We start from the raw sequence: 17,860 nt of genomic DNA, 5'->3' as shown, positions 1-17,860 counted from the left end.
AAAAGCAGTATTCTTAACCTCACAGATTAAATGGTTAAATGAAATGATGTATGTAAAATGTTGATTTTGTTGTTATTGTTTTTATCTTTACACCACCTTCTAGGTTCAGAAACACTCAGAAGAATATACGTGACCTTTCTGTCCAAAAAGTCAACACGGGAAAAGGAAAAGAGAATGATGCAAGCATAGGTAAGTTTCCCTAACAGGCAAAGTAGGGTTATAAAAGTACATATAACAGTAACATTAATAGTAAATACCATTTTAAGCACTTGCTAGGCACCAAGCACTACGCTAATTGCTTAAGATTATTTTCTTGAATCCGCACAAATCCTAGGAAATAAACATTATTACCATTCCCTTTTTATAAGTCAGAGTGACTGAGGCTCAGTCCCCAAGGTGACACAGCTAGTAACTGATGGGGCTGGGATTAAACTCAAACTATCTGGCTGCTTAGTCTATACTTAAGTGTATAGTTTCCTTTCCCTGGATCTAATGCTCAGTAAACATAGATCACCCTCTGTTGCTACTCATCTCTGATGTGATTTAATTAATTGGATTAAGATATATGTATTTTCTGAGCACTGGACTTTGAATACTATGTACAAGTTTAGTTAAAATAAGTTGTCTTGATTTTATTTATGTTGTCTCTTTGAGTGTATACCTACTTTATTATTTTTTAAACAAATTGAAACTTACAGAAAAATTTCAAAAGCTGTATAAAAACTTTTATTTTCCTGAACTAATTTAACAGTTTGCTGCTGATATGATATGATAATTCCCAAATACTTTATTGGGAATTTCCTCAGGTAAGGTTATTCTCCCATACATAATCACAATAAACCATCAAACTAAGGAAATTACATTGATGCACTACAAAAAACAAATCTCCAGACCCCATTGGAGTTTTGCAAATTGTCCCAATAATTTTTTTTTTGCGGTACGCGGGCCTCTCACTATTGTGGCCTCTCCCGTTGCGGAGCACAGGCTCCAGACGCGCAGGCTCAGCGGCCATGGCTCATGGGCCCAGCCGCTCCGCGGCACGTGGGATCCTCCCGGACTGGGCACGAATCCGTGTCCCCTGCATCAGCAGGCGGACTCTCAACCACTGCGCCACCAGGGAAGCCCCACCAATAATTTTTTTTAAAGAAGAAGGATCCAGTCCAGAATCACATGCTGCATTTAGTTACCATGTCATCTAGAGAGTTCCTCAGTCTTTCCTGGATTTTCATAATCTTGACACTTTTGAAGATTCTAGGTGGTCCATTGTTTTGTAGAATACTCCTCAGTTTGGGTTTGTCCAATGTTTCCTCCTGATTAGATTTAGATTCTTTGGCAGGAACATCATGGAAGTGATGCTGTGCTCTTCACATTGCATCCTATCCATGTCTACTTGTCCCATCACTGGTGATGTGAAATCACTTGATTAAGGTGTCTGCCAGAATTCTCCTCTGTGAAGCTACTCTTTTCCCCTTTGAAATTAATAAGCATTTTGTGAAAAAGTACTTTGAAACTATATAAATATTACATTCTTTATCAAACTATCAACTTTTTCATTTATTTATATCAGTATGGACTCATGGATATAAATAACTAATGGATTCATTAGTTTTAATCCATTACTATAAATATTTATTCTGATGCTCAAATTGTCACAGGTTTGGCCTGGGAGCTCCTTCAATCTGGTCTATATCCTTTTTTTATTTTTAAATATGACTTTTTAAAAGAGCATTTCAAGGTTTACAGAAAAATTGAGGAGAAAGTTCAGGGATTTCCCACATACCCCCTGCCCCACACATGCACAGTCTCCCCCATTATCAACATCCCTCCCCCACAGTACATGACTGTCTATGTCCTTATGACATGTCTCCATTATTCTTTGAGCCCATCCTTGTTTCTGGCACATAAATGTGTGCCAGATTCATTTAATACTCTTCCAGCCCTGAACCTGGGATCAGGAGTTTTTTCAAGATGCCCTGGTTCTTTTTAGTAGAGAATGGTCCTTAGAAACGGAGATATTTGTGTTAGGCGTACTCCTTATGAATCCATACGCACATATTTACTTCTATATCTAGCTCCATACTTTGAAAAGCATGAGTTCAAACAGCTATTTCCAATTCCAATCCAATACCATACACTCCTTCTTGTTTTCTCTTTTCATCTTTGTACTCCCTCTTCATTGCTGGTGTGGAACCTAGCTGCCATTATCTTTAATGTATTTCTTATTTGATCAATCCTTCATGTATAACCAATCTCTCATTATTACCACTGCCTCTCCCCTCTGCTGGCACAGATGTCCTCACCCCAAAACTCCAAACCAGGCTCCCCTCATACACATTCCCCCCTCACTCTGTTTGGACCGTGACACCATGCTCTAGACATTCTAGTACCACCTGCCCACCCCAATTCCCCTACTTTGCTCAACCCAATTTAATGAAATTTGGACAGAATTGTTTGGGAAGAGGAAATAAATGAATGCACAGTCCTTGAACATGTTCATCAAACCACACAATTCTTTTAATTTGTGGGTTTACTGAAAAAGAATTAGTTCTAAGATAATTCATCCTAAGCTACAATAATTTATGTTGGGCTCAGAGTAAGAGAAACTGATTTTATTCTCTCTTTTCTAACTGCAACAGGTAAACATTTCCAGTGGATCTCTTAACTTTTCCTATGAAAAGAACCCTTAAAACCACTCAGCAGGCATAACTCATTCACCGTGTCAGTGGTTCTTAAACTTTTTGGAATCATTGAACACATTGGGGATTCTGAAGAAAAATTTGAATCCTTTCATCACTTAAATGTTTGCATCCAGGAACCTTAACTTTGCTTAACTTGTAACAGTTCATTACATACTTACTATATGCTATGGCTCCTCTGACTCTGCTAGATGCTGAGGATACAACAAATTGAAAATAATGCCAGAAGATTCACAGGCAACGTACTACAAACCGCTCTTCTTTATGAAAGGACTTTGGAATACTTCAAGATGACTCCATATTAAAAGGACTTCTACCAAATTCAGAGGGAATAACTTGCACATTGAGTCAGTCGTGCCATTTATGTATAGAAGCAAATCTTAACATATCAACTTCTAAATCATGGATGGGCATAAACATATGAAATATACTCAACCTCATAAGTAATGAGGAAAATGCACCTTAAAATCACAAGGTATGATTACTCACCTAACACATTAGCAAAAATTAAGAGTCTGACAACACCAATGTTGGCAAGATTGTGGATCGATGGAAACTTCTTACATACTGTTTGTGAGAGTCTAAATCGGTACAACCACTTTTGAAAACAATTTGACATTTTTAGTAAAGGTGAAGATGTATAAACTATAAAACACCAATTCCACTCCTACCTGTGTGTACCCTAAAGAAAATCACAATATACAAGAATATGTGTGGCAGCATTGTTTGCACTACCAGAACAATGGAAACAAACCAAAAGTCCTTCAGTGAAAGAATGAATGAATAAATGTGATGAGATAACATATAGTAGAGAAAATGACTGATCTGCAGCTGAACAACATGGATGAACCTTACACACATGAAGTTGAGTAAAAAAAAATCTGAGAAGTAGTCATGTGGTAAAAATCCATTAATATAAATTTTAAAAAAATGAATCTGTTGTTTGATAATACTTGTTTACATAGTAAAAAGAAAAACCCAAATTCAAGATTGTAATTACCTTGGGGGGAAGAGGCTGAAATCAGATTGGGTAGAGGCCCACAGAAGACTTCAAAGATATTTGTAATGGAATTTGTATTTCTTATGTTAATGGCCAATATACAGATGTCAATTTTAATATTTTAAAATTCTTAATTTTTTATACACATGTAAAATATTCTTTTCTTGTTATTAAATATGTAATTTTTAAAAGTTAAAAACAAAGGAGCTGCCTTCTTGAGGTTCATTGCACCATTATAATTTCTACAGGTAATTATTTTATTGCTTGGAGGAATGAATATTCTAAGGCCAAATATATATGAATTTTTAGACGTTCTTCTTCTTAACCTATTTTTCAGGTAGATAGTTTAACCCCTTCTGCAGGTGAAGAAACAGATTCACAATGTGTAAATTATGGCCCCAGGGTCTTCTGGATGAGTAGAGGTAAGGTGAGAATTTGAAACAGTCTTTCTAATTCTAGGGTCTGTGCTCTTTCTGCTCTACCAAATGCTACGAAAGGTTCCCACATAAATTATCTCATTTGATCCTCTCAACAGTTTTCCAGGTGAGGCATTGATATCTTCATAGGTAAAATGAGTAAACTCAGAAGGATTAAATGGCTTTCCCATAGTCTTGGAATACAAGAATTTAAGTCCAAGTCTTTTGACTCCTCAATTCAGTGATTTACTGACCAAGAAGACTGTCATCTTCCCAATGATAATTCTAGAATAATTGAGGGAGGGGGAGGATTTAAATTAACTTGTAATACCATAATCGAACCTCCAGTTATCTAATTAAAATCTTCTGCATCATTTTAGTTTTCTTCTCTCTAATATAAATAACCTCAGTAGGGCTTCCCTGGTGGCGCAGTGGTTGAGAGTCCGCCTGCAGATGCAGGGGACACGGGTTCGTGCACAGGTCCGGGAAGATCCCACATGCCGCGGAGTGGCTGGGCCCATGAGCCATGGCCGCTGAGCCTGTGCTCCGCAATGGGAGAGGCCACAACAGTGAGAGGCCCACGTACCGCAAAAAAAAATAATAATAATAACCTCAGTAACATTTACCAAGAACTATTTTACATTCCAATAGCCTCATAAGTACTGACTAATTTTCTTAGTTCCCAGGTGCCTAGCTCACATGTCCTGTTTTCTAGAATGGGAAGCCCAGTCAGATAAGTTAAATGATTTGCTCAAGATCACAGAGAGTTCTCCGCAGTCATACCTTCTAACTGCCAGGTCCATGCCCTCATAATCTAAATTGACTTTGCTTAGCAGTGAAAGAAAATTCCTACTTATTTCTTTATGTCCACCTCAACCTCTAGCTTATTTATTTCACCCCATGTGGCTTCCAGTACTTTGTTCCGTCAGCCTTAAGGAACTCTTAATCTCTGACAGCCAGACAGTCAAGAGTGCAGAGGGCACATTCTACCTCAGAGTGCTATTTTGGTTCAACTTGAACGGTGAGATCTTGCAAAGGTTGTCATTGTTATGATTCTTACTTTTTGATAATTTACTTTTAACACAAAATAATTCATGTAAAAAATAAAACAAACCCCACCCTGGTATTGAGGTATAGCAATGGGAATTATATTTTCTTTTCTCTGAAACACTGGTCACTTAAAATCAGTAAATAATAAAGTGACACTGGTCACGTCAAGTGATAAACTTTATAGGACATTTCAATTGGTGGTTCTCTTTTAATTTTACTTGATTTGTATAAATTTTATTAATTCGTATAAATGTAGAGGAATTAAATGTTGCCATAGCTCAAGGAAGCAAGTAGGGCATTTTGTGGGGTCCAAGGTGTGGAGATGTATGAGATGGGAGAATGCAGAAAGCTGATGATAATTTTTTTTACTTGATTGGGGGAATCAGGATATACACATCTGTTGGTTCATCAGTCAATCAACTGCTCAGTTCATTGATGTACACGCAGATAGACAAACATGCAAATATTCACATACAAAGAGTAGCTACAGACATGTACTGACATACAACAGTTGGAAAATGCAAAACAAATCTCCCATTTTTAACACTGCAATTTAAATCTAAGTGAAGATGCTGTTTAAGTTGGTCTGGAACCTAGTATTTACATTATGCTTTACTCCAAGTGTCTAATATTAAGAAGGCTGAGCTGTTATTCTAATGTTAATGACAGGAAAAATTCTGAGTGAGACTAGGTACCAAGTGCTAAGTGTATTTTACATATGTTCTTTTTTTTAATCCTCAAAACTTTCATAGGAGATAAGTACTGCTATTATCCTTGGCATTTATTCAGCAGAGGAAGCTTCAACAGTTTAAATGCCCAAGGTCATAGAGCCAGCAAGTGTGGAACTTAGATTCAAATACATGTCCTCTGGCCTCTCAGTTGATTGCTCTCTGCTGTGCCATGCTGCCCCAGCAGCACCGACCTTCTTCTTTAACACAGAACACTCTGATTCTATTCTGGTCAGACAAATGCTTTCCTGTTTCTAAGTGGAATAACTTGTGTTCTGTATTTTCTAGAGAAGGAATGGTGATGTTGGGGAAAAGAGGGAATTCTGCCTTGTGAGGAACTGCTTAGAAATTTTCCAGACCATGTCATGGGAATAGCTTAACCCCAGACCCAAGACACTTAGGTGAGTCAGGATGGATGTTTTCGAAGAGGAAAGGGTCAGAGAAATATTTCATACAGTCATTGTCCTTTATGGATCCTCTGGCCTCAGAGAGTGCAGAACAATAAGGTCTGCCAAACAGATATGAGGGCAAAGCTCACCGTGTGCTAGCTTTCTCCAGACACTAAAATGAACATCAAAGACAGCTTTGAAGTTCAAAAGAAGAAGTCACAAAGACAACCTGAGGGTTTGTGAACCTGTGAAGGGCGTTGTTTCCTTGGCAGTACTGCTAGGTTTTGAAAGGAGAGAATAAAGGGAGAGGTTACTGAGAAAACAGAGTACCTAGGCTTCACTTGATCACCCCATAAAATGGCAAATTTCATGAAGATACCCAGGATCTAGAACTTTGGGTTCTTTACTATCTGCCTAAAGCCTAGTTCAGAGCAGGTACTAAATAAATAATAAATCATCCATATACTCAATTATATGTATTAATATTGATCCATTGAATGATTGACGGAGCACCTACTATGTGCTCTATTCTAAGGGCTAGAGATACAGAAGAGAATGAACCAAAGACCCTGCTCTAATGAAATAAACAAATCAATATAAATATATGTTAAGTGGTATAAGTGCTAATAAGAAAAATAAAACAGAGTAAGGAGAAAGGGAATGAAGAATAACAGAGTAAGGTACTAGATACAGATAGAGTGTGATCAAGAAAGACCTCTCAGGACTTCCCTTGGTGGCACAGTGGTTAAGACTCGCGCTCCCAATGCAGGGGGCCCGGGTTGAATCCCTGGTCAGGGAACTAGATCCCACATGCATGCTGCAAGTAAGAGTTCGCATGCCAAAACGAAGGAGCCCGTGAGCCACAACTAAGGAGCCTGCCTGCTGCAACTAAGACCCAGCGCAATCAAATAAATAAATAAATATTTTAAAAAAGAAAAGAAAAGAAAGACCTCTCTAACAGACTTGTGGTTGCCAAGGGGTAGGGGGGTGGGGGAGGGATGGATTGGGAGTTTGGGATTAGCAGATGCAAACCATTATATATGAGATGGATAAACAAAAAGGTCCTACTGTATAGCACAGGGAACTATGTTAAATATCCTGTAATAAGCCTTAACGGAAAAGAAAAAAGTTTCCAATGAAAATTTAGTGTCCATATTGAGATATACTGTGTCAAATATACACTAGGTTTCAAAGCTTCAGTACAAAAGAGTAAAGTGTCTCATTAAAACTTTTTATATTGATTACATGTTTAAATGATACTATTTTGGCTATATTGGGTTAATAAAATGTTATTAAAACTTAACAAAAAAGAAAGACCTCTCTACTAAGGGGCATTTAAACAGAGAGATTTCAAGGAATTGAAGGAGTCAAAGTACAGATATGGAATAACAATCTAACATAATCAATTAATAATTTTAATTTCCTAATCCCAATGCCTCCAATTCCCATTTGCTTGAGTGCAGAAAGTGCAGTCTCCCTCCCAGGAACATCTAGGAATGACCAGGTGCATTGCCATGTGTTCTTGAATTAGACTTGGTCATTGGCTTAATAGCCTGCTACATACATATAACCACATTTTATCATTTTTGGTATCAACTAGTGCGTACAATTCCTTTTCTGCCTGTTGGTCATTTTCCTAAAAGGTAAATGGAAGAAGAGACTATTTCCAGATTCCTACATCGAAGGGAGCTTCTATACTATTACATATAATTGAAATGAAATTTGAAGTTTCTACTACAACCAGAACTGTTTCAAGCTGTCCTAATGAGGTACTGGAGAAGCTGTCACATATTTAATCATATGGATAATTCAAGTATGGACCACCATCATTGGCTGCCACTGACCAGGCTAACTTACATGAGGATTTTGCCACAACTTCAGTCTAAGGGTCAGAAGTACAATGCCCTAGGGCATGAGAGTAATAGTTGTTCAGTGGGGCCATCATGGGAGTGGGTGACCTGGAGAATCAGTAGACAAGCAGTCAAGTTCTCCATAACTTTTTCAGTATTCATGGGTATGATCAATCCTTATTTGATTCAAATCTAGCAAACATTTATTTAGCACTTTCTCTATGCAAGATACCTACGCTAGGTGTATAAGGGGTTTGTAATTTTAAAGAATGAAACTCTTTATCTCATTGTGCCTCTAGCTGCAGCTACTGTCCTTTCACAGAGCTTACTCATGTCATGGATTTTATAGTACAAATGTAATGCACATGTGTTGTTTGAATTATGTAAACAGTTGCGTTTATAAATGTGGAATGTTGTTGAGAGACAGTTGGCCCTGTTAACAGACTCACTCCCAATTCTCTTCTTTAATGTTCAACATTTCCACATTATACTTGATCTATATGAAATTCTATGTTTAACAGCTTTTCCCCCAAGTGGCTTGTTTTTAAGTGCCAGATGTTAGATGCATTCAGCTATAAGAGAATGTATAAAAGTCAGTGTAGAAACTGGCACCCAGATAGCTTTGTTCGCTTATTTAAATGTTCAAGAAAGACTTCGTTCATCTAGGAAGAATTTACTAGAACTTATTTGATAGGCGCATATTATCAACAACTCATCTCAATGTTTCTCATCTTCACATGATGAGCAGATGAGGACAATGTTTCAATTGAAAAACTCTCTCATTCCAATAGTAAGAGGACGTGGTTCCCAGGCTCTGCCTCATTGTGGGAAGGTGTTTGGGAGGACAAAGGGGACATAGATAATATTTCACAGCATGATGATAGAGAAGAACTGGTTTCTAGTGAGGAAAAGTGCCACAAGGAAGGCTAAGGTGAAGCAGAGCCAACACTGATATTCTATGGCTACTCAGTGGCTCAGCCTCACTCATGGGTCATTCCAGGGGATCAAAACCCTGCATCTGCCCTGTGACAATACAGGGTTACTGTGATAAGAAAAATTCGTTTTAAAATGACCTTCTTAGGTGATCATAAATCCAGAAATATTGAATCCAGAAATTATTTTGCGATAGTCATAATTCTAATTGTAGTTAAAGCCTTTATCACGCCACTTTTTGAATTCTGACAATAAATGTGCACGTTGGCTGTGGAGTAAAAATTCTCTAGCATACCAACGTGTGAGGGTCTCAGCTTCAAGCAGTACACAAAAATGATGCATCAGGCCTTTGAATATATAGATGATGCTAGTAAACCACCATCAGCGGGAAATAGGTTTTGACTTACTTTTACGTGGTCACATTGAGATGCATTACGGTATCTTGCTCATCCTTTCTGTGGGACCAACGTGACATATTGGGCTTAATTAGGAAAAGCGTATATTATACATTCTTCTATGAGCCAAGACTCAACACATAGGCTCCAATAGAACACTGTTTGTTGGTAGGTTGTTAAAATTCACTTTTAAGGAGGAAAATTTATTAGCAGAGGTCTATACGGAGTGTCGTATAAAAAGAAAATAAATTGGGCTTTCCCAACAGATTAAGATTTAAACCTCAGCTCTGCTATTTACTAGCTATATGACTTTGTATGGACTATTCCAGGCTCTGTTTTACCTACTGTTTTAGTTCTTGGTATTTATCTCTCATTGTGGTTGAGATAATGTGAACTGAATATAGTGCTCCAAACAGGAAGGCCTCAGTAAATGTTAGTTTCCTCTTCCATTGAAGATCTAATTGTCATAATATTTCTAAAAATAGTTAACTCAGACTTCCATGTCCAGCCAAGATGGAGTAAAAGGACATGGATTTACCCTCCTACTTAAAACAATTTTGAAGATGGGCAAAATATATGAAACAACAGGACATCAGGCAACAAAAAACAATGACCTTATGAGAAAGGAAACAAGCAAAGTGAGGCAGTATAATTGCTGCAGACTACGGCTTGGAGAACATTTTCTGGCCACAGCATAGAGAAGGGGAACCCAGGCAAAGTCTGGCAGTCTTCCTGAGATAAGAAGACACAGCCAAGAATCTGGGGAAGTCAAGGTGGCTACAGTCCTCAGGGCATAGTACAGAAGAGGAGAGAGCTGCATAAAGACAGAACTCTAAAGAACTGTAGATGGTCCCTCTCAAGTATTCAGCTGAGTACTGATTAGGCATGTGTCTGAGAAAGGTATCCACACTGGGTATTTCTATTTCCAGTGGAAATTATTAGAAGAACAATGTCTGAAGCTCACAAAGGGGCAGGAACAGGGTCTAATTACAATAGCCAAAATGGAAAACTTCATAATTCATGGGGTACAAATTAGAATATTAATAAGGGTTTTGCCTCAACAGTGGGGGAAAATGATTAACTTTAGATTAAACATTTTCTTAACAAAATTTAAAGGAATGGTCCAAAAGGATCAACTGTTCCCGAGTAACTCAACCATGTCCCATGTCCCCAGCTCAATAATAATTATAGGAATACACATACAGCACTCAACAAGGCAAATTACAAAATATGTACCATCCCATCAAAAATTACAAAGCATGCAGGGAAGAAAAATAAAATGTATAATGAGAAAAAAAAATCAAACAATCAAAACTGACCCAGAAATGACACAGGTGATAGAACTGGTAGACAAAGGCATTAAATCAATAATTACAGTTATACCTCATATGTTCAAAAAGCTAGCAGAAAAATTGAACATATTAAATAAAGACATGGAAGATATAAAAATGACAAAAATTGAACTTTTAGAGATGAAACCTATAATGCTGAAATAAAAAAATACACTGGATGAGGTTAAGAGCAGATTAGACTTTTCAGAAGAAAAGCTTAGTGACCTTGAAGTCCTAGCTATAAATACCACCCAAAATGAAACACAAATAGAAAAAGAAAACCATCAGTGAACTATGGGACTCTTTCAAGTAGCCAAATATATGTGTAATTAGAGTCCTCAAAGGAGTGGGGGGAAAATATTTGAAGAAATAATGGTCAAACTTTTTCCAAATTTGATAAAAATGATAAGCATACAGATTTAAATGCTTCAAAAATCTCGTAGCATAATTAACAAGCTTACCAAGGTACATGTAATAAAATTCCTTAAAGCCAAATTAAAGAGTAAATCTTAAAAGCCACAGGGAGGTGGGGTGGGGTGGGTGATATGTTACATACAGAGGAACAATGATAAAAATGACAACAGATTTCTCATTGAAACAATGCAAGTCAGAAGGTACAGAAGCAACATCTTTAAAGGACTAAAAAGAAAAAAAAAGTTGTCAACGTATAATTTTTCACCCAATGAAAATATCTTAACAAAGATGAAATGAACACTTTTTCATACAAATAAAAAGGAGAAAAAAATAACAAGACAACACAACTACAAAATATTTTAAAGGAAATCCTTCAAGCAGAATGAAATGATATCTGATAAAAATTTGGACCTGCAAAAAAGAATAAAGAACACCAGAATTGGTAAGTAACTACCTTGGTAAATATTTTTTTAAAAAATCTTATTATTTAAATCTCTGTAAAAGTTAATTAACAGATAGAATCAGAAATATTAATAATGCATTGTGGAGATTATAACAGATATAGAAGTAAAATGTATGACAACAACAGCACAAAGACTTGGAGGGGAGAAATGGAGGTATGTTTTGTAAGGATCTTATACTTGAAGTATACTAGTGCTTGAAGTTAAACTGTGATAAGTTAAAGATGTATGCTATAAATCCTAGAGCAACAAGTAAACTAATGCAAAAAGTTAGCCATAGCTAATATACTAACAAAGGAGATGGTATGGAATCATAAAAAAATACTCAATCCAAAACTACTGGGGAGAAAGAGAGAAAATGGAATCAAGAATATATGGGACAAATAGAAAATAAATAGGAAGATGATAGATTAAAATAATCACATTGAATGTAAAGGATCTGAACACATCAATTAAAAGCAGAGCTTGTTATATTAGGTAAAATAGACCCAAGTATATTTCTTGTATGAAAGCTACAAATAAGTTAAATGTAAAGGATACAAAATGATGTAGCCTGCTAATGTGAATCAGAACCCTGGCATAGTTACCTTGATACCAGAGCAGACAAGGTTACCATGGATAAAGAGAAGCATTTCATAATGATAAAGGGGGTCAGTTCATCAAGAGGGCATAATAGTCCCAAACATTTAGACATCTAATAACAGACCTCCAAAATATGTGAAGCAAAATGGATAAAACTTCAAGGAGAAATGAACAAATCCACAATTACAGTCTGATACCATTTATTAGCTCTGATAGTTTTCTGTACGTTACTTAGATGGGCAACTGATTTTGACAAATGTGTAAAGGCAATCCAGTGGAGAAAGGGGAGCATCTTCAATGAATGATGCTGGAATAATTGAACACCCACATGTGAAAAAAAAACCCAAACAAATACTCCCATCCATTCCTCACACAACATATACAAAGTTAGAGGCACAATCCATAAAAGAAAAAAAGTTGATAGATGAGACTTCATCAAAATTAAGGACTTTCTCTCTTTGAAAGCTGCTGTTAAGAGAGAATGAAAAGATAAGTCACAGACGGAGTGAAAATACCTTTACTTCATGTATTTGACAAAGAAATCATATCCCAAATATATAAGGAACCTTCTAATCTCTATAGTAAGAAAACAAACAACCCAATGTTTTTTAAAATGAGCAAAAGATTTCAACAGCCATTCATCAAAGAAGATCTACAAACGGCAAATAAGCACATGAAAAAATGTTCAGTGTCATTACTCATTAAGGAATGCAAATTAAAAAAACAACAAGACACTACTACACAGCTATTAAAATGGCAAAAATTAACAAGCCATACAAAGTATTGACAAAGAACTTGTATACCTTGCTTATGGAACTGTAACATGGTTCAATGACTTTGAGAAACAGTTCAGGAGTTAAACATCCACCTACCATATAATTCAGCTTTTCCATTTCTATGTATTAAGGGAAAGGAAAGCATATGTCTGTACAAAGACTTGCACACAAATGTGCAAAGCAGCTTTATTGTAATAGCCAAACACTAGAAATAATCCAAATGTTCATCAACCGGTTAATGGATAAAAAAAAAAAAATAGTGGTATAGCCATAAAATAAAATACATTCAGTAACGAAAGAGAATGAACTACACATGCAACAACATGGATGAATCTCAAAATATTTATGCTGGGTGAAAGAAGCCAGAAAAAAGAGAGTACATACTGTGTGTTAGTCAGTTTGGGCTACATAACAAATTACCATAGACTGGATAGCTTAAGCAGCAAACATTTCTTTTTTCCAGCCCTGGAGGCTGGGAAGTCTAATATCAAGTCACCGGGATGGGCATTCTGGTGAGGGCCCTCTTCCTTGTTCACAGACGATGCCTTCTCTCTTTGTCCTCACGTGGTAGAAGGGGTTAGGGATTTCTCTGGGGCCTCTTTCACAAGGCATTAATCTCATTCATGAGGGTTCCACCCTCACGCCTTAAGTACCTCCCAAACGTCCCATCTCCCAATGCCATCATCTTTGGGGGTTAGGATTTCAAGGTGTGAATACGGCGTGGACGTGGGGTATATGAACATTCACACCATAACGTATATTTATTTTATTTCAGTACAGCTGTAATAATTATTTACGTCCAATTTATTTGAAATAAAGCATTTCACAAGTGCATTATGCAGCACTTTTCTAAGTATGTTCCTCAGAACTAACATCCCATGGATTTTAATAGATTTTACTCAAAAACGGTATTCCATGGTTTAATAATTGAAAAAAGTCTGAACTAAACACAGTTAATTGATTTCTTTTGGGCAGGACTTCTGGGAGATTTTAATATGCAAATCTGCATTGTGAATTTCCAATAGAGGACTATTATTCAGTATTTCCCTAATTAGTTTGACCATAGAAACTTTCTTCCAAGACCATTTTGTAGGATTAACATTCTTTAGGCTTTTAATTTGGAAAATGCTGGCATAAAGACAGTGTCATGATTTAACAGTAAATACGACTGCTGTAGTAAGAACTTTGAACTCATCAAGAACTATTACAATTTATAATTAGACAGTATGACCTTCATCTAAATTCAAACAATTGAGCAGATTTTAGAAAGACCCTTAAAAACATGTTTGCCAAATGAATAGCTAATTGCCCCTAATGAATGCTAAACATGAGATCCTTTTATTTCTTTTTTAATGAATAGACTTCATTTTCTTAGCAGTTTAAGGTTTTTAGAAAATTTGGGTGCAAAGTACAGAAAGTTCCCATATCCCCCCCACCCTTTTCCAGATTTCCCCTATTATTTACGTCTTGCATTAAGTGTGTTACATTTGTTTTAATTTGTGAGCTAATATTAATACATGACTATTAACTGAAGTACATATATTACATTAGGATTCACTCTTTGTGTTGTACATTCCATGGGTTTGGACAAATGTATAATGACATGTATCACCATTTATAGTATCATACGGAAGAGCTTCACTGACCTAAAAATTCCCTGCGCTCCACCTATCATCCCTCCCTTCCCCCACCCCTGCCAAGCATCAATTTTTTTCAGTCTGTATAGTTTTGCCTTTTCCAGAATGTCAAATAGTTGGAATCACATGTTATGTAGGCTTTTTAGATTGACTTCTTTCACTTAGCAATATGCATTTAAGCTCCCTCCATGTCTTCTTATTACTTAACAGATCCTTTCTTTTTATTGTTAATGATATTCCATTGTATGGATGTACCACAGTTTGTTCACCTGTCCATCTATTGAAAGATATCTTGGTAACTTCCAAGTTTTAGCAATTATGAATAAAACTGCTATAAAACTGCTAGGTTTTTGTGTGGCCAGGTCTTCAATTCATCTGGGTAATTACCAAGGAGTGTGATTGCTAGATCTTATGGTAAAAGTCCAGTTTTCTTAGAAACTGACATACTGTCTTCCAAAGTGTCTGTACCATTTTGTATTACCGTCAGCAATGAATGAGAGTTCCTCTTGCTTCACAACCTCATCAGCATTTGGTATTGTCAGTGTTCTGGATTTTGGCCATTCTAATAGGTGCATAGTGGTATCTCATTGTTATTTCTTTTTAAAATATTTATTTATTTATTTGGCTGTAACATGTCCTTTTTTTTTTTTTTTTTTTTTGCGGTACGTGGGCCTCTCACTGCCGTGGCCTCTCCCACAGAGCACAGGCTCCGGAAGCGCAGGCTCAGCGGCCATGGCTCATGGGCCCAGCCGCTCCACGGCATGTGGGATCCTCCCGGACCGGGTCACGAACCCATGTCCCCTGCATCGGCAGGTGCACTCTCAACTACTGCGCCACAAGGGAAGCCCTGCATCATGTCTTTGTTGCTGCACATGGGATATTCATTGCGGCATGTGGGATTTTTCACTGTGGCACTCGTTGCGGCATGGGGGCTTCTCTCTAATTGTGGAGTGCAGGTTTTCTCTTCTCTAGCTGTGGCATGGGCTCCAGAGGGCATAGGCTCTGTAGTTTGTGGCACATGGGCTCTCTAGCTGAGCTCAGTAGTTGTGGCGCGTGGGCTTTGTTGCCCCGCAGCATGTGGGATCTTAGTTCCCTGACCAGAGATCAAGCCCGCTTCCCCTGCACTGGAAGGCAGATTCATTACCACTGGACCACCAGGGAAGTCCCTCTCATTGTTATTTTAACTCGCATTTCACTGATGACCTATGATGTGGAGCATCTTTTCATATTCTTTTTTGCCATCTGTATATTTTCTTTGGTGAGGTGTCTCTTCAGGTCTTTTGCCCATCCTTGAATTTGGTTGTTTTCTTATTTCTTATTATGAGTTTTAAGAGTTCTGTATATTTTGGATACCTGTCCTTTATTGGATATGTGGTTTGCAATTTATTTTTACCAGTCGTGCCTTCTCTTTTCATTCTTTTAACAGTGTCTTTCACAGAGTGGAAGTTTTCAATTTTAATGAAGTCCAACTTGTCAATTTTTTCTTTCATGAATTGTGCTTTTTGTGTTGCATCTAAAAAGCCATTGCCAAATCCAAGGTCATGTAGATTTTTCCTATGTTATCTTCAAGGAGTTTTATAGTTTTGTGTTTTACATTTAGGTCTATGATCAATTTTGAGTTAATTTTTGTGAAAGGTGTAAGGTCTGTGTTGAGATCCACTCTTTTGCACATAGATATTCAGTTATTCCAGTACCATTTATTGAGAAAACTATCTTTGTTTTAATGTATTGCCTTTGCTCCTTTGTCAAAGATCAGCTGTCTATATTTTTGTGGGTCTCTTTACAGGCCCTCTATTCTGTTCCATTGCTCTATTTGTCTATGCTTTCACCAATACCACATCATCCTGATTACTATAACTTTATAATAAATCTTGAAGTCAGATAGCAGCAGTTCTCTGACTTTGTTCCTCTCCTTCAATATTCTGTTGGCTATTCTGGGTCTTTTGCCTTTCATATTAAATTTAGAATAAGTTTGTCAGTATTCACAAAGTAACCTTCCAGGATTTTGAGTGGGATTGTGTTGAATTTATAGATCAAGTTGGGAAGCACTGATATCTTGACTATATTGAGTCTTTATCCATAGGCTCCTTTAATAAATTAATAACACTAAGAGCCATAACTTCCTTCTTGTAGCTTTTATTATCTTAGGTTCTTTCTTTCTTTCTACTAAGAAATTTTCTTATGTCCTTTTTTCCACTCATCTGCCGTTTTTGCACTATAAAACATGATTTCTGCCCAGAGGTTATAACCTAAACTAGAGAAATGAGAAACTCAGAAATAAGATGGACAGGAATATTGTCGAATGAAAAATATGCACTTCATCACCTATACAAAACCTTAGCACCTTGCAGAATGCCTTGCCATGGCACTTAATCAAATTAGTTAAATATGATTTGCAAATATGGAATCTTAGACATTTATAGGTAGTAGAATCCATTATAACATTAATAGAACTTCTTTGAATTAGCCTTGTCTCTAGGTATGCTTAGATTGTTGACAATTCCTTATATTTCTGTAAGTACAAAGCATGCTATTATATGTTCCATTAAAAAATACAAATATTCTTCCTAGAATACATCTATCCCTCAACATAGGAATCAACAACAAAAATACATTCCACAAGGTACATTTCTCCATGTATTTCAATTCATGAAATAATCAGTTACAAAATGGATAATAGTTTGACAACACCATTACACTGTGATATCTGTATGTGGATCTATGACTCAGAGATTGGATTTCTTCTCACCCAAGGAGTTTTTGATGAGATCTCTTAACTGTGAAATAGAGAAGGCAGACAGCAGAAGCAAGAAGAACTACAATCCTGCAGCCTGTGGAACAAAAACCACATTCACAGAAAGACAGACAAGATGGAAAGGCAGAGGGCTATGTACCAGATGGAGGAACAAGATAAAACCCCAGAAAAACAGCTAAATGAAATGGAGATAGGCAACCTTCCAGAAAAAGATTTCAGAATGATGATAGTGAAGATCATCCAGGACCTCGGAAAAAGAATGGAGGCAAAGATCGAGAAGATGCAAGAAATGTTTAAAAAAGACCTAGAAGAATTAAAGAACAAACAAACAGAGATGATCAATACAATAAATGAAATGAAAACTACACTAGAAGGAATCAGTAGCAGAATAACTGAGGCAGAAGAATGGATAAGCGACCTGGAAGACAGAATGGTGGAATTCACTGC

The 17,860-nt window shown here is 36.8% G+C and overlaps 1 protein-coding gene across 11 annotated transcripts in view; it reads right to left on the bottom strand.

The window, feature by feature from the left end:
* The window catches only part of LMNTD1 (lamin tail domain containing 1), a 440,038-nt gene that overhangs the window by 228,100 nt on the left and 194,078 nt on the right, over window positions 1-17,860 (bottom strand). The window lies entirely within an intron of this gene.

Source organism: Stenella coeruleoalba (assembly GCF_951394435.1).
Source record: "Stenella coeruleoalba genome assembly, chromosome: 11".
Classification (NCBI taxonomy): Eukaryota; Metazoa; Chordata; class Mammalia; order Artiodactyla; family Delphinidae; genus Stenella; species Stenella coeruleoalba.
The sequence above is the reverse complement of the archived record's forward strand: the minus strand, read 5'-3'. Positions and strand labels throughout refer to the sequence as shown.